We start from the raw sequence: 26,168 nt of genomic DNA, 5'->3' as shown, positions 1-26,168 counted from the left end.
GAGAGAGAAAGACTGATATAACCAAGGCTACATAGTGTCTAGGTGGAATGGTGGAATTATTATTCTGCCTGTTGCCCCTGCAGTGTTTAAAGGCATTGCCTGCAGTTAAGTATCTTGACTTAATTACTATGAAGACCTTATATGATATAACATTTATTTTCCTGAACTGGAATCCAGAGAAAACAGAAGAGTACACTCTTTATGTAATGACAACTAATGGTGTTGCTGAAGATGCTCATGCTCAAGAAACTTCTTTAAAAAGTAAAAGTGAAAATATCTAATAATTCTTCAATACCACTGCTAGGTATTTTTTTCTTTTTTTCTTTTCTTTTTTTTTTATTGGGGAATTAATGTTTTACATTCAACAGTAAGTACTATAGTTTGTACATGCATAACATTCCCCGAAGTATTTTTTTTCAAAGAACACAAATTAAAATGGATACACACATTCAAATAAAGTCTATAACTAGGTAACTGGGTATAGGATGCATGAGCTATATACTCAGTGGCATACCTTTCAATCATTAAAAAGGAATATCACTCAGGCATTGGAACAGGGACATAGAATAACGATGATGCAAAGATTTTTATGCCCAAAGTTCCATGGCTCCAGATTCAATCCCTGGTACCACCAAAAGCCAAACTTGAGCAGTATTCTTGTGAAAAAAAAAATGACATTGTGTCTTTTGAGATAAAATAGATAGAACTATGGATTATTATTATTATTATTTTACACATGGCAAGGCATACAACTTACTTGGTGAGCTATCCTTAGACCCCTAGTAATATATTCTTTTTTTTAAATTTTTACTTTAAAAGAATAAACATTGACAAAAACCATAGGATAAGAGGAGTACAACTCCACACAATTTCCATCACCAGAACTACATATCCTATTCCCTCCCTTAATAGCTTTTCTATCCTATTTTTTCTTGTGTTTTTTTATTGTTGTAGTTATTATTGTTGTTATTGATGTCATTGTTATTGGATAGGACAGAGAGAAATGGAGAGAGGAGGGGAAGACAGAGAGGAGAAGAGAAAGATAGACACCTGCAGTCCTGCTTCACCACCTGTGAAGCAACTTCCCTGCAAGTGGGGATCCGGGGGCTCGAACCAGGATCCTTATGCCAGTCCTTGCACTTTGCGCCACCTGCGCTTAACCCGCTGTGCTACCACCCGACTCCCAGCTTTTCTATTCTTTATCCCTCTAGGAGAATGGACAAAGGGACATTATGGGGTGCAGAAGGTGGAAGGTCAGGCTTCTGTAATTGCTTTAGAGATGATTATTGTAAGTGAAATAAGTAAGGAAGCGAAAGATAATAATACTGTATGGTCTCACTCATATGTAGAAGATAAAACAAACTTAAAAAATATAATAACAAAACTATTTTCACACAGTGAAATAACTTAGTCTTTTGTAATTCATTTTTGTGATTAATGTGAGCTTGATAAACAAACCAACACTGGTGGTAGAACTGAGAGCAAATAAAACGCTGATGGAATAAGAACAAGTAGATGCTTTCAGAATCCTTAGGAGATTGTTGCATCAGATATGAGTCAGGACAGGGAATGGTGATATAAAATTGTAGTATTTCAAGTAAGACACAACTATTATCAGGGAAAAATTAGCAGCAATCATGAGAGTATCCACTTTAGTCACTGCCAAAGCCAAAGGCAAGGCTGCAAGTACCTATGGGAGTAACAGATCTATCTGTAAGCCTATCTTCATGAAACCCTTTAAAAAATAAATATGCTTTAAAATTCAGATAGCTAGTGACTTTTTCCCTCACATAAATTTTATTAAAGCATATACTTTATATGGGATGGAAAGATAGCTCACTTAGTATGTCTGCTTTGCCAGATCCAAGCCTTGGAGGAAATTTTAGTGCTATGGCAGTCCTTCTCTTTCCCCTTCCTTTTCCTTCTACTCTTCCCCTTCCCCTGCCCCTCCTCTTTCTCCAGAAAAAGTCAAAGTAGAACGTGAAGGTCTGGAGACAACTAAAACTAAAACCAAAACAAACTGAAAGGAGTCTATGTAATCTCATTTCTACTCTTCAGTCTAAAGTTCTCTTAACTGAGCTATTTCAGCACCACCTTGTCTCTATTATAATGTGTGTGATTGAAACCAAGAGTCATAATTAGATAGCACTCAAGTCAAAACACTATTTTATTGACTTTTGTATTTAAATGCCCATCACAGTAACTGATACCCAAAGATATGTGATAACATTTGCTTCTTACATATAACATTTAAATCAAATCTGGTGGTCAGATATACCTCAATACCTAGAATCTAAAGTCAAAACCTGTATTTGGAAGAGATATTTGAAAGAGCCAAGAACAGAGAATGTAGGGCCAGTGAAATAGCTCTGTTGGATAGTTTTCTGCTTTGCTATGTGAGTGAACCAGGTTGGAGGCCATCCCCCACTACTTTGAAAGACATGGGTGATGTGACCTCTTTTACTCTCTCTCTGGTTCTTTGTTTCTTTCTCTAAAACAAACAAACAAACAAACAAACAGGATGGGGATAGATTGCATAATAATTATACAAAGAGACTTTCATGCCTGAGGCTCCAAAGTCCCAGGTTCAATCCCTTATTCCACCACAATCTAGAGCTGAGCACTACTTTGGTTAAACAAAAACAAAAACAAAAACTGTGAATGTAGTTATTCACAGTTCATAAAATAAGAATGGCTGCCTAATTTGCTGCATGTTTAAAAGACAAAGAGCACTGTGTAAATAGCAATGCCTGCTATGGTAAAAATATAGAAAGTTTGATGTGTTGGTTCTGCATACTTTTTGCTTACACCCTTATTTTAAAAGATTTAAAAATACAAGATCTAAGGTCACATAGTTTTTTTTTTTTCAGATTATTTATTATTATTTTTTAACATGTAGTGCCATGCTACTTACAGAAAAATACTATTTTACTTCATCTTTTTAGATTTGAGTGTTTTTATATCTCTTTCTCCTGGTTACTTACCCTGCTATAACATAGTATTTTGCCCGAAAGAAAGTGAACATTTTTTTTGTCTTATTAGAGTACTACAAATTTATTTCTGGTGATTCAAGGGATTAAATCTGGGACTTCAGAACCTCAGGCATGAAAGTCTTTTGTATAACCAGTATGCTATCTCCTCTACCCAGTTCACATAGTTATTAAGACTATCAATTAGAATTAAAAATTTTCACTTTCTCTTTAAATAGTGAGTTTGAGGTGGAAAGAAAATAATGGTAATGAGTCCCTACCACATTTGTGGTAATTTTAGACATAATTAATGTGAAAACCCCTGCCATAGAGTTAGAATTCAAGGTTTATTATTATCAGAAATGAAGAATGAACTATTGGTATAAAGATCTTCTAAGTTAGAAAACCACAGCTGATATAAATTCAAGTGATATAAACTATACCAACTTTTTTTCTGGGCTATCGAACAAGAACTGCCTATGTTTCCGGAATGAAATCTTGGCTAAGTTATGCTGGAAAAAGTGCTATCTGCCCTTCCAATATCTGCATAAAGAAAAAAGGACTTTAGTTAAAACTCATTTGAAACAACAGTTGCGACACTTTGCTGCCAAGCATGGCAAAATTGAAGAGAACAAAAAAATATTGGGCTGTTTCCTCAAATTTTGCTTAAGGGTAGTGTCCAAGACTTACGTGTCCAAGTGACTACAAAGAGTGTGGTGACAGCAGTCAGGGGGTAGTGCAAGGACCAGCGTAAGGATCCCCGTTCCAAACCCAAGGCTCCTCACCTGCAGGGGAATCGCTTCACAAGCAGTGAAGCAGGTCTACTGGTGTCTTTCTCTCTTTCTCTCTGTCTTCCCTCCTCCATTTCTCTCTGTCTTATCCAACGATGACGACATCAATAGCAACAACAATAATAACTACTACAACAACGAAAAACAACAAAGTCAACAAAAGGGAAAACAAATATATATATATATATATATATTTTTTAATTTAAAAAAAAAGTGTGGTGGCAGCCAAGTGCCTGCTGAATCTGAAGAGATTACTTAACTTCTATGTACCTTTCTCTTTCTTGTGATTTCATTGAGAAGGTATTCAAACTTGAAGCCTGTAACCTGATCCCTCAACTGCTTTTGACTAGAAGGAAAATAAAGACATCTGGCTGAATTAAGAGCTAAACTGAGCATAAGGAAAGAAAAGTGTTTTGAAGCAATGAAGTTAAACCTTGCATGGAAGTAGTCTAAAGATATTGCCTGCACAGTGGGGGAGGGGGGGAAGACGACGATGACACAGGCGATAACATCACATAAGGCATGCATATTATGCAAAATCCTCAAGTTGCATTCCCCATCACTACACAGGAGCACCACGGAACCAGTAGCAACAGATGCTCCCTAAACCGTGTAGTGACGCTATAGCGTCTCTCCCTCTCCTATCTCTCTTTTCTCTTTTTGTTTCTCTGTCTTTTTCTATCATTCTGTGTCTCTGTCTCTTCTCTCTTTGTGTATATTTAAGTACATGTATTTATGTATATAGGCATCTATATGTATCTGAAGTAAGAAGGTAAAAGTAAATCTGGGCATGGGACAGTTTGTTCATACATATATGAGGGCTCCACACAAAAACATAACTCAAGTAGTGTGTCCTTCCTCCTTGCAAATACTCTGGTCATCAGGAGGGCTCACTTTATACATAGGATATCACATTTAATATCCTCAGTCATAGTGACAAAATGACCATAAAAAATTGAAAAACTTTATTATCAATAGAAGTTATATAGTTATATGTTAGAGGCTTTTTTTTTTTTTTTTTTTTTTTTTTTTTACCAGAGCACTGCGCAGCTCTGGCTTATGGCTGTGTGGTGGATTGAACCTGGGACTTGAGAGCCTCAGGCATGAAAGTCTCTTTGCATAACCATTATGCTATACCCCCACCCATTAGAGTCTATTAATAGTATAAAGTTAACAAGTTTACTTTGCTCAGGTGCTAAATACAAAAGCAGGGTACTAAAAACACTCTTGGGTTCCATTTTAGAGGAATTCATTGTATATAATAAATACTTAGGTATAATAAAATATCTACACTTTCTAACTCTACTTTCTTGATCCTTAATGTTACTGAAAATTTAGCTTAAATTCAACTCTGCTATGTACTAGCTGTACTAGAATTCAGCAAGGTACTTTAACTTGCAAATCTTTCATTTCTTCATTTGCAAAAAATGATGTTAACATTATTGTCATGACTTATTCATAGGACTTCCATAAAGGCATATGAAATAAGGCCTGAAAAAGTTATTTTAAAACCATAATATAAATGAAACAACTAACAACTCCTTATGGTTTGAGGTTTATAACTTCAATTTATTTACTTGTTTCTATATCTGCATTTAAAGTACACCTATCCCGTACCAGATTCTATAACTGCCACTCTAAACATTTGTTTAATTGTCCAATAGTCAGGTGAAGTGCTCATTATGATACTGAGAGTTATTTTTCCAGTGTCACAGGGACTTTTTGATTGTAGCTTTTGAGACTGAATTTACCTTTTGGAAGTCTTATGCAAAACCATTTTTTACCTGTGTGGTATTTCAGTCTTTTCTGTTTTCTAAAACAAAGCTGCTAAAAAGTGTTTACTAAAGAGGCAACTGGAAATAAAGTTATTTAGGAATAATTTTCATGGCTGTTACATAGAATGTGACAAACCCCAAAGCAGTTAAGTGTTGTATTTTTTTCCCCTTTTAGAGCCAGTGTTTATATACAAAATTCTTGGAATATTCTTGTTTCCATTTCATCTGTTGAGGTTTTCTAGGAGCACCACTGCTTTCCAGAAACAACTTACATGCCCAAAATTATATTCATTTACATTAGATTAGATAACCTGTAAAGAAGACAGATAGTATTTTGTAACTAGGCAGTTGTTTTAATAACATCAGGCCTTATGTTTCATCATAAATATAATGATCTGAATGTTTTTCTAGAAGTAGTATTTCATGTCTCCCATGACCCACACTTTCTGTAGCTATATAGATACACACTTAAAACCACCATTTATCAAAGTAAGTTATAAATACTACTTTGATAAAATTTCCTGAGATTCTATACATATGTTGAAAGCTGGAATTTCTCCTGGAACTTCAATTGCTTTAATTGATAAAATCAACTTTATCTCTAAGCCAGTTTATTATAAATGCAACATTATAATTTTTATTTATTGAGTTTTTTTAAGGGAGTATTTTTAAATTAACAATTGTACATAATTCTTTGTTATTAGATTGCTTTCTTTTTCACAGATTCCTAGAGAGTTGAATAATGAAGAATATTGATAAAAAAATATTGCTAGGGGTTGAACCAAGATGGCAAAGTAGTGATTTCTGTTTTCCTTAGACTTCACAATAGCAAAGTCACAGCAAATCTAGAAAACTCCACATAGAAAAAAAAAATTCCACATAGAAAGGACTTGGATCTTTGAAAAGCTGGCACACACAAAAAAAGGACATAAATTAAGCATTCAAATATGTCACAGAGAAATTCACTCACCAAAGGTAAAGAGTTCCTCAATATTATCTGGTCTACCTTCGCGTGGTGCATCCCTTGAATACCCATTCATTGGGGAAACTGACGATCCTTCCTAGCCCACTGAATCCACATGGATCCCAGTCACTTTCAAAGCCAGCAACAAATAGCTCCTGACAGCTTTCAACCTGACACTGTTGACTAGCTACGGAAGAAGGGCAAATGCTAGAAGAAGATCTGGTCTACCCTGTGTAACAGTAACCCACAATGGGAAGAGAGCTGGAAGGTATAGCACTTTAATTGAGTAAATGGGACAGTTGAACAAGAATTCTAGTGCATCAAACTTATGACAATTTTATGCCTACAACTTTATAACAGCAGGAATTTGGAAACATAAGCTATAAAAACTTCATGTAGTTTTTACAAGCAATCTTTCAGAGTATCTCTGCAGCCTGGATGCAGACATATTGGAATTCAGTTTCCACATACATTTTTAAACTATTAGTTAGTTATACATAATTCTTTGTCATTAGATTGCTTTCCTTCTCCTTTTCAACTTTGTATGTAGAATATGAAAAATGAAGAATACTGATAAAAATATTGCTCCAGTATGAAATGTCAAAATGTGAATAGAAAATTGTTTTCCTTTGATTCACAACAGATAAGTTGTTAATGAATCCAGGGGTGGTGGGTGGGGGCATGTATATCGAGGGAATAGCTACTTATTATACACAACCAGCTAGAGTCTGTTTCCCATCAGTCTGTGATGTGATGATAGAATTTCTGTCTTAGCACAGTTTTGGTACTATAACTTCAGCCAGGCTATTATAACTGTAAGTCCTAGGGCCAAACATGCATATTCACTTTCATTATGCTTGAACTTCCATGAAAATATATGATCTTAGTCTTCACATAAAACAAACAAACAAAAAACAAACATAATGAAAAAATAGAGGGAATCACTTGCAATGATGGACTAGATAACAGCTTGAAAAACAAACAAGCCCTAAATTCAACAAAACTATTTAGTCGGCAAATGATAGGCACAAACCCCCAGTCTCCATCTGCAGTGTGTGTGTGTGTGTTTGTGTGTGTGTGCCCAGTGTGCACATGTATGAATGGTGAAGTGTTTTTTTTCTCTTTCTACCATTCTATTTCTCCTTTCCCTTCTCAATTTCTGTCTGTATTAATAAAAGAAAAAAAAGCTACTGTGAATAATGCATTCAAAGTGTAGGCACCAAGACCCAACCATAACCCTGGCAGCAATAAAGTAAAAAGCAAAAAAGTAAAAAGAATATATATATCATATTATATTATATATAATATTAATAATATATAATATAATATGATATAATATAATATAATATATATATTATAGAATATATAATATATTTTATATTATATTATATATATTCAAAACATATACATATATTTTGCTAAAAAAACTTTGAAGCTATGGTATTAAGGATGCTTACTGAAATGAAATTCTTTTTCCCCCTTGTTGCCCTTTTTTATTGTTGTTGTTATTGATGTTATCATTTTTAGATAGGACAGGAGAGTCACGTTACAGGCGATGAAGCAGGTCTGCAGGTGTTTGTCTTTCCCCTCCTTTCTGTATTTCTCTCTGTCCTATCTTAAAAAAAAAAAAGAAGCAAAGCAGGCAACAAGCAATACTAAATGAAGGTAAATCATGTGTTCCAGACTGCAGGTTATCTAGGTTTTTTTCATTTTTCTTTTCTTCTTTGCGGGGGGTGGGGGTGGCGGTGGTGGGGCAGGGTGGATGTGTGCTGCTGCTGCTGCTGCTGCTGCTGGTGGTGGTTGAGGTAGTGGGTCTCCAGGGGAGAGGGAATTGGTGCTTTGTTGAGGTGAGGAAGGTGTGACAATAGATTCTGAAGAGGTAAGAAACTGTTTTCTAGAACATTTATAGTATAAACCTAGATTACCGTGAAAACACATAGTTATTATTAAGAAAATTAAAAGTAATAATTTAAATAAAAATCATCCCCAAATTTTGTTGTTCATTGGAGTGACCCCCAAATACATTTCCAAAAGTCACTTTTAGAATACATTCATATATTTTCAAATACCTCTCAACATAGCTTTCATGAGCTGATAGTTTCTTTAATGTCTTAATATCTGCTTTAAAAGTGTTACTGCAGAAAAATTTTAAATCACTAAAAGTATTTTTTGAAACTATAGCAGTTGCCAAATCTGCTCATGAGGCTGGAGTTTACATTATAAATATTTCAAAGGTTACAAATCATAATGTAATTTTGTAGATTACAGAATATCAATATGTTAGTTTAAGTGACTTATAACAATAAAATCTTTGCCTGAAGATTTTCTTTGTATAAAATTGTAACATCACTTTACTACAATACTAACAATAAAACACTATAGATATACATTTTGTTTTTTATGCCAATATTTCAACATTTTGAATACTTCTGTATTTTTAATAAACGATTTATAAATGTTAATCGCTGATATAATATAGGTATATTATAAAGATGCATAATACTTAGTATAGTGCTCTTAATAAAAAGAAAAAGATGTCATTTAAAAAAAATGCATTGAATGCACATGTTACTATGCTCAAGGAACTGGGCTGATATTCCTGCACCATACCTGCAGGGGAGAAGCTTCATAAATGGTAAAGCAGGGCTGCAGGGCTGCAGGTCTCTCTCTCTCTGTCTCTCTCTCTCTCTCTCTCTCCCGCTCCCTCTCTCAATCTTACCTTGCCTCTCCCTTCTCAATTGTTCTCTATCCTGTCAAAATTTTCACAATGGAAAAAAAAAAAAAGAAAAATAGTCACTAAGAATGGTGGACTTGTTGTATAGGTACTAAGACCCAATGATGGAACAAAATAAAAAATATGCATTACCTGGGCTATCATGGTACAATTAACCTAAATTCCTTTAGACCTCAATCACCTTTATTAGTTTTGCTGAATATAAAATAGTTTTGAAGTCAGTGATCTTTCATGAAATCTTCATGTTTCACTTTGTAACTTAATTTTAGCAAAGGAAAATTCAAGGACTCTTTTTACAGGCTAGTAATTTAATACATGAAAGTAGTCATCAGTACCATTTGGAAATTCCTATTCATAAACTGCTTTTCATTCAGTGTAGCATATATTCTATTGTATTGATAGAAATAGCACATTGTCTTTTAGTTATTATTTAGTAACTTATCTATATTAGGCAATATGCTAAGTGATGTCATATCTAATTATTTTATATCTAATTATATTAGTTAAAAATTCATTGTAAGGGGTCGGGTGGTAGGGCAGCGGCTTAAGTGCAAGGACCTGCCTAAGGATGGGATTCCAGCCCCCAGCTCCCCACCTGCAGGGCTGTCACTTCACAGGCAGTGAAACAGTCTGCAGGTGTCTGTCCTTCTCTCCCCCTCTCTGTCTTCCCCTCCTCTCTCAATTTCTTTCTGTGCTATCCAACAACGAATGACATCAACAACAACAACAAGGCTACAATAAGGGCAACAAAAGGGGGGAAAATGGCCTCTAGGAGCAGTGGATTCCTGGTGTAGGCACTGAGCCCCAACAAAACCCTGGAGGCAAAAAAGAAAATTGTTGTAGTAAAAACACAAAGACAGCTACCCTCTTAACAAATATTTAATTTTCAATAGTTTTACTGATCATAGGAACACTTTTGTACAGTATATATCTTAAGCTTATTCATCTTAAACTTTACATTCACTAAGTATATAGTTGCCAATTTATGTGTTTATTTATCCATTTATGATCACTAAGTGAATAACTCCCCATTTGTTATACTTTCTAGACTCTAGAAACCACTATTCTATCTTTTGATTCTATGACTTGGAATATTTTTCATGCCTCATATTAAGTGGAATCATTAAATATTGATCTTGTGTAATGAGATTTTTATACCCAATAAAATGCCTTCAAGTTCAATCAATTGCATAATTTCTTTCTAAAACTTGTGTAATATTCTGTTTTGTATATATATGCCATTTTCTTTTTCTCTTTTCTTTCAATATATTATCTTTATTTATTTATTGGATAGAGACAGCCAAAAATTGAGAGGGAAAGAGGTGATAAGGAGAGAGACAAAGAGACACCTACAAAGTTGCTTTACCACTTGCAAAGCTTTCCCCCTGCAGGTGGGGACCAGGATCTTGAACCTGGGTCCTTGTGCACAATAACATATGTGCTCAACCAGGTACACTACCACCTGCCCCCCCATTTTCTTTATCCATTTAATACATTTATTTGTCAATGGACTCTTTGGGCTTAAATATATATATCCAGAGCATTGTTTAGTTCTGATTTATTGTGGTGCAAGGGATCGAACCTGGGACTTTGGAGCCTCAGACATGAGAGTCTCTGCATAACCATTATGCTAACTATCCCCTGCCTCATTTTAGTTGTTTTTACATTTTGGCTATTGTGAACACTTGTGCATTGATCATTAGAATGTTAGTATTTATCTTATTTTATTTTATAGTGCTAATATTTCTTTGTGGTCATGAATTCAAATCATACAAGCATGATTATATTAGTTCCATTTTTAATTTTTTAAAAGATATCTTCATACTGTTTTCCAAAGAAATCATACCATTGTTTCTGTTCAGAAACTATGACCTACAAGTGAACAGAACAATTGGGACTGGGCAGTGGTATGCTTAGTAGAGCACACACACTAAAATCTGTTCAGATAATTACTAATAGTTAAATTACATAGATGAGGAAACAGAGGTAAAACAAGCTTCTAAATATGTTCAAGGTCACACATATAGAAAAGCATAGAAATTGTGACTTATTTGACTCAAAAGACAATAATCTTTACAATGCTGTTTTTCAAATAGGAGAACACTGCAGATGCCAAAGTCACTTGGTGTGAAAGATACTTTATTTGATATTAAAGCTAGGCACTCTGTCTATGATCGCATCAGTCTCCCGCAGGCACTGGTGCGAGTGGTAGAAGCTGGTTGTAATGTGGCCATCCACAGGATCCTAATAGTCCTTAATGTAAAAATAATGCCCTATAATAGAAGTACAAATGCTATGTAGAGGACAGGCAGACCCCTTTAAATACAGACCTAGACACTTTGGAAGACACACATTGAGTCTGAAAGTGTTCCAGAAAGCACTGTTGTGAAGGTTGGCATAAAAATGCAGGAACTTCTGTACATCATAAGTTCTCAGTAAATGGACAATGTTCATCCTTTAGTGTTTTAATAATAGTAGCCAACAGTCACATTCCCTGCCCTGCCCCCAAGAATGATTTGACAGGAGGGGAAAAAAATCTACTTCTGGGTCAATTAAATGTGGCTAGTCTGTCTTTTACTCCTACAAGCCGTATATCTGAGAGGCTGACATCATTACACTATGTCTTTTTCTCTACCTTTATAAGATTATCTGCCAGATGCACAAACTTCACAACCGTGAACTGTAGTGAGATGACTAAAATGAACAGTAAGCTTATGATGGAAAACACTGTCTATTAGGAAGTTAGGATGTTCACTGAATGAATGGATGTGTCAGGCAGTTCTTTAGACAACTCAGTAGTAAATTTAAAAACAGTTACAACATTAAAATATAAATACATTCCTAAACTTTGTTCCCTTCACCTTTTCTTGTTTCACATTCCAGTTACATTGTATTATCATTCCAGATATATAAACTTAACACATTTTAGTACTACTGAGTAACTCATTGGTTCCACAATGTTTGTATTAAATATCTACCATGTACCAAATAATTGGCAGACATAACACAGAGCCAAAAGAGGCACATTCTTTGATGCTATGTGATACATAATTTGATATATAAAAAAGATACACAAACATTTGCCTCTTCCTTGGTTAAACTCCAAATCTAAAATAGTTTTACTGAATACGAAGGGGAAGTGAGTAGTAGTCATTTAAAATATTAAATCTAGAATATAGTAAAATTCTTGATGACAAGCATCTGTATGTCCACATGTTTCTGTTCAATTTATACTTTTAAAAGACATCTCTAGTTTCTTCATTGAATCTCAGTGAATTTTAACAGTGTGAATCTCTAAACAGTCACTATCGGCTTCTAGGAAACACATTGCAAGGTTTATATATGTTTTTCTTTTGTTACTCTTGCTACAATTCACTTGATTCTACTTACCAAGGTGATATATAAGAATATTAATAGATCAATTCCAGTGACTTGGTTTGGCAGGTGCAAAGTTAGGTCCAGATTCCTTAAGCTCAGTGTAATACCTCTATTCCTTCATTCATTCTCAGTTATGGATAACTAGAAAATTAACTACGTCCTATATAAGTTTTGGAGAAGAGAGGGTGTTTTACAATAATTATATACAGAAGTCTTGTGAAACTGAATATCCTCTGCTTCCCTTTTTTGTGATTTCTGCTTCATCTAGTTAATTTCTGCCAGGCTTAAAAGAGGTCTGCCTTTTGGGAGCTACTCTTTTCCTTGATCCAGCTTTCTAGTCTTATTTCCAACCCTGACACCATCTCCCCAGATAATACCTTTGGCACACCTGTATGTTAGCTATTGGGCCCAGGCAAAAATTAGTAAAGTCATGGGCCCTTGGCACATACCTATAATATACCTACTACCTTTTCCCAAAACAGAGACCTCAAATCTCACCTGCTATATTCTTGCCTTAGGTTCCTGATTATTAAACAATGTTTTCTTCTTTATATCTTAATGCTTTTCCAGACACCAAGTTACAGATGCTACCATGACACTACCCTGACTTGCCTGAGCATAGGATCTCACCAATGTACCCTGGAACCCCATCTCTCTGGAGCCCTTCCTCATTAGGAAAAGATATATATATATATATATATATATATATATATATATATATATATATATTTTTTTTTTTTTCCAGAATACTTCTCAGTTCTGGCTTAATGTGGTGCTGGGGATTGAATGTGGCACTTCCCAATGCCTCAGGCATTTTACAACTCTTGCACAAATTGCTTAGTTTCCTGATCCAGGATACTAGTTATGGTTAGAAATTTTTACTATTTTCACTTGTTCCCATTGAAATAACCTTCATATTTCCATTGTTGTATAAGTGAAGAAAATAAAAAGAATATTTTATATTGTGTTTGTAGTGTTCAAAATTTCTTCTAAAACAGTACAAAACTACTACTACAAATATCTCAGAAGCTGCAGTTACAAAGATGAAGCAAGTATTTCCCAGAAGTCTAGAAACAGTTGTTAAAACTAATGAAAAGCTGAGTCAATTCATTCAATCACAATGCTACTATGTTTACTTCCTATTCATATTCCTAGTGACATCATATAGATAGTACATAATAACTGGCATTAGGTCTTATATTTAATTTTCCCACCAATAACAACAACAACAACACAAAACACATGGTTTTATTCTCCTATCCAAGTACTAACCAGGCCCAACCCTTCTGAGATCAGACGAGATCGGGCGTGTTCTGGGTGGTATGTACCGTACACAACACATGGCTTTATCCTACATTCACCTTATTTGTTCTTTTACTTTCATATTTGTATAAAGTATGTAAATATAATAAAGTCACTGAGAGAATACATTCTAGAAATGAGATTAAGTGCAGGTGTGCTTCGCTTTGAAGTCTAACTTATATTATCTTCCCCGGTACCCACTTTAGTCTTTGGTAAGAACAGAGTCCTAGTTAAAACTTCATGAAGGGGGTCGGGCGGTGGCGCAATGGGTTAAGCACATGTGGCACAAAGCGCAGGGACCGGGGTAAGGATCCCGGTTCCAGCGCCAAGCTCCCCACCTGCAGGGGAGTCGCTTCACAGGCAGTGAAGCAGGTCTGGAGGTGTCTGTCTTTCTCTCCCCCTCTCTGACTTCCCCTCCTCTCTTCATTTCTCTCTGTCCTATCCAACAACGAACAACATCAACAATGGCAATAATAATAACGACAACAAGGGCAACAAAAAGGGGGGAAAATAGCCTCCAGGAGCGGTGGATTCATGGTGCAGGCACCGAGCCCAGCAATAACCCTGGAGGGAAAAAAAAAATAGAAAAAAAAAACCCACAAAACTTCATGAAACACTAAAGTGATACTTTAGGTAAGCAGGATCCTGATTCCTGCCTCACAAAACATGTGTGAGGTAATGTAAATTGCTTTACATAATTAAATTGTAGAAATGTTTGGCAACAATAGTTAAATACTGGACCCTCTGACTGGTTTCACTGATAGACAAGAAAAGCAATGAATGAATGAATGAATGAATGAATGAGGAAAATAATACTATAAGGACTTTGTGGAGTACCAGATAAATTTCCCTAAGAATCACAGGGTGCCACTTAGTATCAATCAAAGAAGTATATTTTTTGTCAAGTTTTTTTATTGTTATTATGCATTTTTGTTTTGCTTTTGTCACCAAGGTTTTTGCCAGGTTTGCAAAAATTTCATCATTCCTCAGAGAACTCTCCATCTTCTTCGTTTGAGAGAGAAAGAGAGAGAGAGGGAGAGGGAGAGGGAGGGGAGAGAGAGAGACCCCTACAGTACTGTTCTATCATTCATGAAGCTTCTCCCTGAAGGCAGGGGCTTGAACTCAGCTCTTCTACTGGGTGAAGCAGCAACTGGCCCCAGTTATTTTTTATCTGATTCACATTGTCAGTTCATGTTTCATTTTTTTATTATCTCTGTTCATATTTACCAAGTCCTGCTTGTAAGTGAAATCATTTGGTATTTTTCCTTCTTTTTGGATCATTTCATTTAATATGATGTCTTCTAGTTTCATCCAAGATGTCTCAAAATGACCTTGACATTTTGAAATAGTGCTGTTCTGAACATAGGAATTTGCAAATCTCTTCTGATAGGTGCTTTTGTTTCCTCTGGGTAAATCCCCAGTAGAGAAATTGCTAGATCCTAGGGTAGTTCTATTTCTAGTGTTTTGATAAACATTCAGACTGTTTTCAACAGAGAGTGGTCAAATGTACACTCCCACCAGCAATGCAGAAGTGTCCCCTTTTCCCCATATCCTCTCCAACATTTGTTGTTACTGTCCTTTCTAACATATGACATTCTCACAGGTATAAAGTGATATCATTGCTGTCTTTATTTGCATTTCTTTGATGATCAGTGACTTTGAGCACCTTTTCATGTGCTTGTTGGCCATCTGTACCTCTTCTTGTCCTTTTCCTTGCCCACTTTTTTCCCCCTCTTGTTTTTTTGGTTGTCATTATTATTATTATTGTTGTAGGGCAGGACAGAGAGAAATCGAGAGAGGAGGGGAAGACAGAAAGGGGGAGAGAAAGATAGACACCTGCAGACCTGTTTCACCAACAGTGAAGTGACTCCCTTGCAGGTGGGGCGGCGGGGGGCTCTAACTGGGATCCTTATGTTGGTCCTTGCTCTTTGTGCCATGTGTGTTTAACCGCTGTGCTACTGCCTGACCCCCTCACCCACTTTCTAATGTGATTTTTTTTTAGGGTCAAGTTTACTGAGCTCAGTATTTATTGTAGTTATTAGTCCTTTATTTTATTTATGTTGTATAAATATCCTCTCCCACATTGTAGGGTATCTTTCTGCTAGTGTGGTGGTATCCTTTACTGTGCAAAAAAAATTCAATTTGACATAGTCCCATTGATTTATCTTCCTTTTCTGTTTTCCTTGCTGTTGAATTTGAGTCGTTGAAGACATTTTTGAAGCATAAACAGTGAAGTCTTCTGTCAATGTTTTTCTCTAAGTATTTGATAGTTCCTGGCTTAATCTCCATATCTTTGATCCACTTGGAGTTGACTTTTGTGTGTGGTAATATGTGGTGGTTCAATTTCATTAATTTGCTTGTTTCAATCCAATTTTCCCAACACTTCTACAAGGGTTTGTGCCCCCTTGTCAAAAATTAGTTGTCCAAACCTGTAGAGGCTTGTTCCTGGGCTTCCAATTTTATTCCACTATTTTGGCTACCATACCAGGCAGTTTTGAATACTGTAAAATTTTTAGTGTATTTTAAGTTCAGGAAGTGTGATGCCTCCAGTCTTGTTCTTTTTAGATTGCTTTGGCAATCCTAAAGACTATTTTGGTTCCAGATAATTTTTTTTCAGCTTTTGTTCTATTGAAGTAATTTGATAGTACCTTGATGGGAAAGACATTGAATACATATAGGACTCTCAGTAGGATAGTGATTTTGACAATGTTAATTCTCCTTATCCTAGAACATGGGATATCTTTTCATTTCTTTGTGACTTTTTCTATTTCATTAAAGAGAGACATATAATTTTTGGTGTACAAGTCCTTCACTTCCTTTGTTAACTTTATTCCTAAGTATTTTATTGTTTTTTTCTGCTATAGTAAAGGGGATTGATTTGTGTGTGTGTGTGTGTGTGTGTGTGATGTTTTCTTCTAGTTTGGTGCTTGCATAAGGGAATGCTACTGTGGTGGGGAGGTGTTAGTGGTTTATTATAGATTCATTAACACATACTCTACAACTTCTCATCTTCCCTTGATTGGTATCTAGGAGACACAACAGGATACCAGTATCTCTTCATCCTGTCCCTTTTCCTTCTTCCCCAGAGTCCTTTGCTTTGCTGCAATATGCCACACCCAGTCCAACTGATACTCTGTTTTTTTTTGTTGTTCTTTGTTTGTTTTCATTTAAGAAAGGAGACATTAACAAAATCATAGGATAAGAGGGGTACAGTTCCACACAATTCCCACCACTCGATCTCCATATCCCATCCCCTCCCCTGATAGCTTTACCATTCTCTATTCCTCTGGGAGTATGGACCCAGGGTCCCTGTGAGTTGCAGAAGGTGGAAGGTCTGGATTCTGTAATTGCTTCCCCGCTGAACATGGGCGTTGACTGGTCGATCCATACTACCAGTTTGCCTCTCTCTTTCCCTAGTAGGGTGGGTCTCTGGGGTAGTGGAGCTCCAGTACACATTGGTGGGGTCATCTGTTCAGGGAAGTCCGGTCGGCATCGTGCTGGCATCCGGAACCTGGAGGCTGAAAAGAGAGTTAACATACAAAGCCAGACGAATTGTTGAACTACCATGGACTTAAAGACTGGAATAGTGGAGATGAAATATTGGGAGGTATTCCTTGCAGGCTCTTGTGTACTTCAGCTTTCAGGTATATATATACATATATATATATATATATATATACACATATATATATATACATATATATACATATATATATATTCTGTTTTCTTTTACTATCTATTATTATTTTTTAATAAATATGTATTTTTAATTTTCATTTATTTGTTCTCCCCTTTGTTGCCCTTGTTTTTTATTGTTATAGTTATTATTGTTGTTGTCGTCATTGTTGGATAGGACAGAGAGAAATGGAGAAAGGAGGGAAAGACAGAGAGGGGAAGAGAAAGATAGACACCTACAGACCTGCTTCACTGCGTGTGAAGCGACTCCCCTGTAAGTGGGGAGCCAGGGGCTCAAACGGATCCTTAAGCTGGTCCTTGCGCTTTGCACCACCTGTGTTTTACCTGCTGCCTGACTCCCAGCTGTTCATTATTCTTAAGTTCTGCCTATATTTGGTATTTTTCTGACTAGTCTCACACAGCATGATGCCTTTCAGTTCTGACTACAGTATTCAAAGGAGATAACTTCATTTTTAATTGCTGCATAACATTTCATTGTGAATAAGTACCACAACTTCCTTAGCCATTCATCTGTCATCGGTCATGTGGATTGCTTCCAACTTTGGGGTATTACAAACTATGTTGCTATGAACATTGGTATGCGTAGGTCTTTTCAGATAGGTGTTTTTGTTTTTCCTGTGTAAATCCCTAGGAAAGAGATTGCTGGGTTATAATGTATGTCCATTTCTAGAGTTCTGGGGAGTCTCAAGACGGTTTTCCATAGGAGCTGGACCAATTTACATTCCCACCAGCAAATACAGGAAAGTCCCTTTCTCCCCACCACCTCTCCAGCAATTGGTGTTTCTCTCTTTCCCAATGTATGACATTGTCATAGTTGTAAAGTGGTATCTCATTTTATCTATTTGCATTTCCTTGATTATCAGTGATGTTGAGCATTTTTTTTTAAATATGGTTGTTGGCTCTTCGGATCTTTTCTTTAGAGAAGATCCTGCCTTTAACTGCTGCCTCCCTCTCTCCCAACATACACATTTGTCAATGGGGTTGTTTGTCTTTTTATTGTTGAGTTTGTTGTGCATTTTATCAGCCCTTTGTCTGATAGGCTGATAGGCAACACAAAGATTTTATTTTACTCTGTGTGTGTGTGTGTGTGGGGTCTCTTTGTTCTGGTTGTGACTATTGTTGCTGTGTGGAGGTTTTTCAGTTTGATGTCCTATTGGCTTATTTTTGCTTTTCTTTTTCTTGCATTTGGATATGTAAGCAATTGGATATAAAATCAGTGAAGATGCTGCAAAAAAAACTTATATGGACAAGTTCTGCTTATGTTTTCTTCTAAGTATATGATAGTGTCTAGTTTAACTTCTAATTTTTCCCCTTTTTTTTGACCTCTAGGGTTATCTCTGGGGTTCAGTGCCTGCACTATGAATCCACTGCTCCTGGAGGCCATTTTTTCCCAATTTTGTTGCCTCTGTTGTTATTATTGTTATTGTTGTCATTGATGTTGTTGGATAGTACAGACAGAACTTGAGAAAGGAGGGAAAGACAGAGGGCGGAAGAAAGATAGACCTGCAGACCTGCTTCACCGCTTGTGAAGCGACCCCCCCTGCAGGGGCTCGCACTGGGATCCTTACTCCAGTCTGTGCTATTCACACCATGTGCTCTTAACCTACTGCACTACTGCCCTGCATCCAATTTCTAAAATTTTGATCCACTTAGTAAGTCATTTTACAAATCTTGGTTAGCCCTTGTGGTCCCCAGAACCCTGGTTTTGTAAAAGTTATCTGCTTACTTATGTATGTATGTATTTCTTGTTGTGGTTCTAAGGCCATTTGTATGTATAATTTCACTGCCCTGTGCCACTTCTTCATTAGGATAGACAGAAAGAAACAGGGAGGGAGAGAGGGATCACAGCCCCACATATTCCTCCAGTGCCACTTTCTTTCTCTTGTGATGATTGGTTTCAAACCTGGACCACACCCATGGCAAGACATGTATTCTACTGGGTGAACTTTGTCTTAGGATCCCTGTAGCTGGGTTTTAAAATTTATAAGTTTTATAATAACTTAAGAAAAATGAATAGAGCCACCTTTTCTCTTTAGTCACTTCCATGTGTTTCAAGTCATTCCTAGTTCTGAGTATTTAACTCTAATTTTTCACTTAGTGACAAAATTCCAGATTTGTTGGAACAATTCTCAGCATTTAAAATGAAATGGGTTCGTTATATTACTGTGAATCAAGGTACCCAGAAGCCCCTATGAATTTCCTATTTCCATATGCACCAGATTTTCACATTCTGAAATGTTTCTTATGGGAACACGAGAAAACAGTTATAATTAAACTAAAGTAGAGAAACTATATTTAACACATTCTCTGGGATATATTCTGGAGAAGTAGCCTTGAAGGCAAATCCTCGGGGTCCCAGAGTCAGACAGGCAGCTAGCCTATGCACCACAATCTTGATATTCTATCTTCATTAAGTAAAATAAAAAAAAAATGCTTATGTTGGGCAAGGTCATAGAGACAAAGTTCTTCATTTTTGCATGTCCACATTTGACTCTCAAGTAATGCATACATTTTCCAGGCTTAGACAGAAGTAGATTTGCATTCATTTACAAAAATGCCATCTTACTCAGGAATTAAAGCAAAGAATTTTCTAAAGAATCATCTGCTACTTGTTTTGTAGAAGAAGGTAAAATACTCATATTATGAGAAAGAAAAGGCAAGATGTAAGATTTGCCTTTGGCTTACTACTTCTATTCATTTTCTACTATTGGACTTAAGAAAAAGTATTTGTCAGTCAATTAGTTACCTATTCTATTAGCTTGCTATTCTTTCTGTAACATATTGTTAGTCAATTAGTAGCAAAGATTACTATCTTACAGTTTTGGAAGTCAAAAATCCAAAATAGATCACACTGGCTTAAGAATGTCACCAGACATGTCCTCCTTCTAGTGACCCTGAAGAAATATTCATTTTCTTTCCTTTCTTCTTCAGATTTTGAAATAAAGCATCTCTGAATCTATCTCTGATTCTTTATAAGGACTATTGTGATTGCTCTGGGCCTACTTGAACTTTCCAGGAGATTCTCATCTCTGGCTCAGCTGATTAGCAACCTTAATTCTATCTTCAACCTTAATTCCCTCATACTATGTAACATGGCATCTCCTCAGGCTCTGGGGATTAGGGCACAGTTATCTTTTGATGGCTATTAATCAGTCTACCATACTTATCAACCAGAAGTTACTGGATTTCAGTTCTGCCATTTAGAAATGAATGTAGTCAATAGTGTGTCTAGTACCTATGTCAAAATAAGAGATATAGGAGGAAATGTGTTTGTCATTAGTGACTTTAATTTAGACTCATTGAATTTAATCTATTTTGTCGTGCAGATTCCATGTGAAATGTGAGAATAACTGAGGTTGAATGTCACTGGGAAAAACTGACTTTGGTTTATGCCTTATTTTTGAGTGAATTACTTCCCTGCATATATATCTTACATTTCTTGTCACTTCATTTGCTTACCTGAAAATGGATTGAAACATATTTTGATTGTAAAGATATTTCATTATTCATAGTAAAATTTGTCTTATCTATGAATTCTACAAGTTAAGTAAATAGGGATAGTAAGTATATCTACATATGAAATTGTATTTTACCTAAAGATAACTTACTCAAAAGGTAGGGAACCTAACTCCAGGTTTACTGCATTTTTGAAATTAGATAGCTTGATTACTTAGAAATACAGTGATTAATATAAAAGAAGTTCTATGCATAAAATAGTTTAGTCTGCTACATGGCTTTTAGCTTATAGCAAATTTGCTATGCATTTTAGTTGAATAAGATCTTTCTTTTAATCTTTTTTTTTTTTTACTGGGAGGTTAATGGTTTACAGGACAGTTGTTGGCACATGGATACAAATTTTCATTTCACCAAGATAAATGTCTACAAAACAACCCCACTCCCAAATCTGGTTCATTACCAAGTACCAGGACCTTATTTAGATTATAAAGTAACTTACTATTAAATTAACTGTCAAGGCCTGAAAGTCAGGAAATAAGAATCAACAATATATCTCGTCTGCTATATTATTGCCTTTAGGTTCCTGATTATTTAAGATTTTTTTTCTGCTTTATGTCTTAATGCTTTTTCAGCTACCAAGTTGCAGAATATACTATGATGCCAACCTGACTTCCATGGGCAGATGACCTTACCAATGTGTCCTGGAACCCCACCTCTGCCGAGCCCTGCCCCACTAAGGAAAGAGAGAGACAAACTGGGAGTATGGATTGACCTGCCAAAGAACATGTCCAGAGAAAAAACAATTACAGAATCCAGACCTTCCAGCTTTTATACTCCATAATGACTCTGGGTCCATACTTCCAGAGGTATTAAAAATAGGAAAGCTTTTAATGGAAGGGATGGGATTTGGAACTCTGCTGGTGAGAAATGTGTGGGATTATATCCTATGGTCTTGTTGATCATTATTAAATAAATAAAAATTAAAAAATAAGAATCAACAATATATAACCACACCATTAGATATTGCCAAATCTCACAAACATGTAGATTAGGGGGTAGCACAGAAAATAAATAACTAGACTTTAAAGCATGAGGTCCTGACTTAATTTACCAGCATTGCATGTGTCTGAGGGATGGTCTTGGTTTCTTTCTTTCTTCCCCTTTCTCTCTATTTCTTTCTCCAATAATCATTTAAATAATATAAGTAATCATAAAAGGAAAAATTCTGATGTACAGGCAAGGAAATGTTTGCTATTTAAACTTGATGTTAACTGCATGCCTGCTTAGTTATTGGATTCATATATTGCTGTGGGACCAGGTAATAGTGCACCTGCTGTGGTATGTACCTTACCATGAGCAAAGCCCCAGAAAAGAAAAAAAAAATACTGTACTGCACATTTGCAATATGTGTGTGTATTTCCTATGTGAATATTGTATACTATCACAACATTAAAATAATGGCTTTACCTAAAGATGAGAAAATGTTTACATTTATTCCTATGCAAATCATAAGTATTAAATAACCTTATCAACATAATAGCTTATTTGGACAGTGTGTTGCTTCTCATGTGCTGGATCCAGGTTTGAGCCCAGCCTCCACTGCATTTAAGGAAGCTTTGGTGTTGTGGTCTCTTTTGTTTTCTGCCTCTCCCCCTCTCTATCTCTAACACAAAACAAAACAAAACAAAACTTTTCTTAATCTTCATAGTCACACTACAAGCTTATCATTTCCTAATATTCCCTAAATTATTAAAAATGCATCATGCAGCAATTTTAATGAAGTTTCTATATATACCCATCGATATTTGAAATATATTTGGAAAGAGAGATAGTTATAAATCTAAAAGAAACTTTTGGAAAACTACCTATCAACATATACAAAAAAAATTTCAGAACCTAAAGGGTAGGGCTGTGATCATTCATCTTCTGAGTATTTCTACACTAATTTCATTTATTTTCCTTTTTTTTTTGTCTCTGGGGATATTGCTGGGACTTGGTGCCGGCAATGTGAATCCACTGCTCCTGGAGGCTATTTATTTTACCCCCATTTTTGTTGCCCTTGTTGCTCTTGTTATTATTGTTATTGCTATTATTGATGCCATTGTATTGGATAGTACAGAGAGAAATGGAGAGAGGAATGGAAAACAGAGAGGGGGAGAGAAAAATAGACACCGTAGACCTGCTTCACTGCCTGTGAAGCGACCCCCATGCAGGTGGGGAGCCAGGGGGCTCGAACTCGGATCCTTACATGGGTCCTTGCGCTTTGCACCACCTGTGTTTAACCTGCTGTGCTACCACCCGACCCCACTTATTTATTTTCTGTATATCAGTGATGTTCTACATTTCTCTCTCAAGTTGATCTGGTATGTCATTAAATCAAATTAAGAATTTTCTCCTGATTTCAATAAAATGTTCATAACAAGCACTGCTTTATGAAAGGGCCAAATATGTCTCAAGGATAATCTGCATTATCCTGTTCTCATGCATGGAACAGGTCAGCGTGACACAAGTAATTATATATTCACAACCTGCCATACACAGCCAGGACATACTATCATAAAAGATCAAAATAATACATTTCAAAACAATGTATATGCATTAGCAGACAGATTCCCTTGTAAATGGCATTCTGATCTGTCATGACTACAGTATATTGTACACCTTGTAGCAGGAGCTTTTGCTTCTTGCAAGAAGGATTATGGAGGCAAATAACACATTCTAAGCTGTACTTAATAATTTTAAGGCATTAAATAATTTTCTGAATTCTTAAGCTTCTTTGTTATGCTCTGTTATCCATGAAGAGTGAAGTAAATTATGTACACAGTAGAGTCCAAAAATTATTTGTATTTACTCAAAAATAATGAGTAAACCAACTAGTATAAGAATGAAATCAAATTTAAAGGAATGCACCTACATTGGCAGTTTTTTTTTTTAATCTGATAGGAAATCCTGAACTATAATAGATAGCTGCCTCAAAATTAAGGCTTAGATTTGATGATTTCAAACACTTTCTTTATTAGGGCATTAATGTTTTACAGTTGACAATAAACACAATAGTTTTTTCATGCATAACATTTCCTAGTTTTCCATGTAACAATACTATGTCCCACTATATCCTCTGCCATCCTGTTCCAGGACCTGAGCCCCACCCCCCAATCTCCAGAGTCTTTTACTTTAGTGCAATACACTAACTCCATTCCAAGTTCTGCTTAGTGTTTTCTCTTCTGATCTTGTTTTTCAGCTTCTGTCTGTGAGTGAGATCATCTCATATTCATCCGTTTCTGATTTATTTCACTTAACATGAGCTCTATCCAAAATAGGCTGAAACTGGTGAAATCACTTTTTTTAAATAGCTGAGTAGTATTCCATTGTAAACACTTTTAAAAATAAACAACATTGTGGTCTGGGAGGTGGCACAGTGATAAAGTTTTGGACCCTCACGCATGAAGTCCTGAGTTCGAACCAGAGTGATGTCTGCTTCTCTTTCTCCTATCTTTCTCATAAATAAATAAAATCTTAACAAAATTATTCATGAGAAAGGGACTCCCATGAAGCTTCTGTGACCTCAAAATCTAAACAGTTTGTTCTCTTATAGTATATCTATGAATATATGTATTTCTGGATATTAAATATAAACATGCAGCTATGTAGTTATAATTAACTAAAATACATATATATATTTCTTTGGTTGCAAAACCAGTTGGTCATTGTGATCAAATGAAAAACAGGGTCTCTTCTCCAGAACCTCACCCTAATAAGGACAGAATAGGTATGTCTGAGAGTAGGGACTGATTAGAAGATGTGTCCATCTCAGTAGGAAGCAATTAGAGAAGCCAGAGTTACTTCCTTCAGTATCCCTCAAAAGACCTTCAGCACCTCCATACTTCTAGAGGGAGAAATGGGGCAGTCCAGAGGGACAAAAATGCCTGTAGCCTCAGATAGCTGGAGCATGGTCACTTTGTTTTATGTTATCATAAATTTCATCATACTAGTGAGAGGAACTTAAAAGTAAAACGAGGAAGTAGTGAGGTGGATTTTTCCAGAGCATCCTTTATACCAAGGGAGGAGCTTTAGAAAGATAACCACACCTGGGAAATACTATACCAATAGAAAAAACAGGAAATCACAGTAGACCAATAGGAAACTGACCATAGGTAAGATAAAAATTAGGGATCTAAGAAAAAACAAGATACACGGGTGGGTCTTCTCTTTCTCTTCATGGCCCTTGCAGGCCTTTCCCCATGAGGTTTCTTTGCACCTTAATATTCTTTTGCATGACTCTAGCCTTGCATTTTTTTGTAATAAAGAGTTTATATTTTATATACATAAAAACAAACAAAAGGGAGTCAGGCTGTAGCACAGCGGGTTAAGCACACATGGTGCAAAGCCCAAGGACCAGCATAAGGATCCCAGTTCGAGCCCTGGCTCCCCACCTGTAAGGAAGTCGCTTCACAGGTGGTGAAGCAGGTGTCTTTCTCTCCCCCTCTCTGTCCCCCTCCTCTCTCCATTTCTCTCTAAAAAAAATAAAATAAAATAAAAAAGAAAGACAAGATTATATATATATGTGTCATTATGCAAGTCAAAGTTACAGTATCTAGGAAGAATCCCAGAGGAGATTATGAACATTTCCTCTTTGTAATATTTATTTATTGTTATTTTAATTTTTACCAGAGTACTATATGACTCTGGCTTATGGTGGTGCTGGGGACCAAACCTATGACTTGAGAGCTTCAGGCTGAAAGTCTTTTGCAAAACCACTATGTCATCTCCCCTGACTATTATTATCATTTTTTTAAAACTGGAGCATTGCTCAGTTCTGCTTATGGTTTTGCAGGGTGATTGAATTTGGGACCTAAAGCCTTAGGTATGAAAGTTATTGTGTATAACCATAATACTATCTCCTTCCCAGGGCCATTCTTCTCTTTGGAGGACCTATGTGTCACTATGCACAAGGAACTTGTGATTCACAATAACTAAAAAGTATAGGTAATAGAATTAGAGAGTCCAAATCTTTGGAATGCATATACAGTGTCCTCTCTAGAGGTTCTAGCATAGTGTTTAATCAAAACTATCATATTGTGAACCTACTTTGAGTGGGATATT

The sequence above is a fragment of the Erinaceus europaeus genome, chromosome 2 (genome assembly GCF_950295315.1).
Source record: "Erinaceus europaeus chromosome 2, mEriEur2.1, whole genome shotgun sequence".
NCBI lineage: Eukaryota > Metazoa > Chordata > Mammalia > Eulipotyphla > Erinaceidae > Erinaceus > Erinaceus europaeus.
The sequence above is the reverse complement of the archived record's forward strand: the minus strand, read 5'-3'. Positions refer to the sequence as shown.